This window comes from Callorhinus ursinus, unplaced genomic scaffold (assembly GCF_003265705.2).
Source record: "Callorhinus ursinus isolate GAN/ISIS: 27379988/994484 unplaced genomic scaffold, GSC_fseal_2.0 scaffold1, whole genome shotgun sequence".
Lineage (NCBI taxonomy): Eukaryota > Metazoa > Chordata > Mammalia > Carnivora > Otariidae > Callorhinus > Callorhinus ursinus.
The window spans coordinates 138787763-138789391 of NW_027397063.1; the positions used below are offsets into that span (position 1 = coordinate 138787763).

Genomic DNA, 1629 nt, shown 5'->3' on the forward strand with positions numbered 1-1629 from the left:
ACAACACACACACACACACACACACACACACACACACACACACACACACACCACACATATACACACACTATTAAAAATTTCAAAATGGTTGCAGATATCTCATTCACAAGAAGGTTAAAGGCGTTTCCCATCGCAAGACGGATTAACTTACCGGAGGATTCTGGGACTGCAGATGTATACTGCGGCAAAATCCTAAGTTCATCGAAAAAAATCATTTCTGGACTCCAGCTGCTAAAAATAATAGAATTATAGTAAATCATGGATAAGATTAAAACAAGCCATTTTCACATTCCAAAGTGTTCAGAAAAAAAAAAATGTTTCTTTTCTTTTAACTCATTTCTTAAACAATGCAAATTTTAAAGTAGCTTTTCTTTCCAGAGCACGCAGCGCCATGAAATCGATAATTTTTGATCTTTCGGTTAGTAGGCAACATGGTGAGCTATTGCAGGGACTGCAGGCAGCGGACATGTTCTTGTCAGCTAAAAATTTTCATATTGTTTTTGAATCCATTGAGATTTGTAGATGTGATATCACCGGTTTTTTGTTTTAGCCTGCACTGGGCTATGGGGACGCAAACTCTGTTTATCGACATATACATGTCTATTGCTTTATATATATTAAAAACAGGGAGTCTTACTGGATCTTAAACAAAAAATTATGTAAAAGGAGTGGCTGGTGTGATTATAATCCCATCATGCAGGGTCCACGGTTCCCATTTAGTGAAATTTCGCAGAGGGCAACTTCTTAAGAACATCCCTGCTGTGCAGAGTGAAAAGCATGAACAAACCAAAGACAGAATTCATCTGTGTTTATATTTTACAAACAATGAAAAACCTACTCTTTGTATGCCTCTTTTCCCCCACCTTATTATTTCATGAAAACTGCAGCATTTTCCCCGCCCCCATCCAAACACTCACCACCCCAGCACCGCCGTGTTCCGTCCCTCTTTTGCTTCTCCTTCGTCTTCTTTTTCGCTTTCACAAATTCTGCACGCGCCATCTTTGTGTGGGGTGATTCTTTGCTAATTTCAGTTACCCATTCTCTTACAAATCGGTTCAGAAATAGAAAATTATAGTGCGCTTTGGGGCTTAATTTGCCTAAATTTCTTGCAGTCTTCCCTCCTGACATAGAAAAATGGAAACGACAGGGGGGAAGCCAAAAAAAAGAGATATTTCTATCATTTCCATAACCTGTTGTATACAGTGGTGATAAAAAATATTATTAACATAATAGCAACAGCTGCAGCCTAAATAGAAGCTATGAGATAATTAATGTGCTACAACAAATTAATTTGCTGCAGGTGCCTCTGCTGTGAACTGAGTAACCCATGCCATATAAAGTCCAAATACAATTATGATTCCCCCCTACACACACTAAAGCAAAATACAGAGCAAAATGTCTTGTTCAGTAAATATTATGCATGCCTATTGTAAAAAAATAAAACAAAATCCTCCCAGCCCCTTTCCCCTCTGGCTCCCATCAAGCCATCTCAAATGGTTTAGTCATCAGTGGCTAAGTGTGGAGTTGGATCGGGTGTGTATGTGTATGAATGTGTATGTACAGAGGTGGAAGGGATGGCATTTTTAAGCATGTGGAGGTTTAATGCTATGTGTTAGTTGGAAAACGTAT

General features: G+C 38.7%; 1 long non-coding RNA gene across 1 annotated transcript in view; it reads right to left on the minus strand.

Moving 5' to 3' along the window:
- Nucleotides 1-1036, minus strand: part of LOC141374216 (uncharacterized) — a 3931-nt gene extending 2895 nt beyond the window's left edge. The window contains exons 1-2 of the long non-coding RNA XR_012380951.1: nt 918-1036; nt 152-231 (exon numbers count right to left, since the gene is read on the minus strand). This is a non-coding gene — a long non-coding RNA (uncharacterized lncRNA). The remainder of the gene's footprint in view (nt 1-151; nt 232-917) is intronic.
- Nucleotides 1037-1629: the final 593 nt, after the last annotated feature.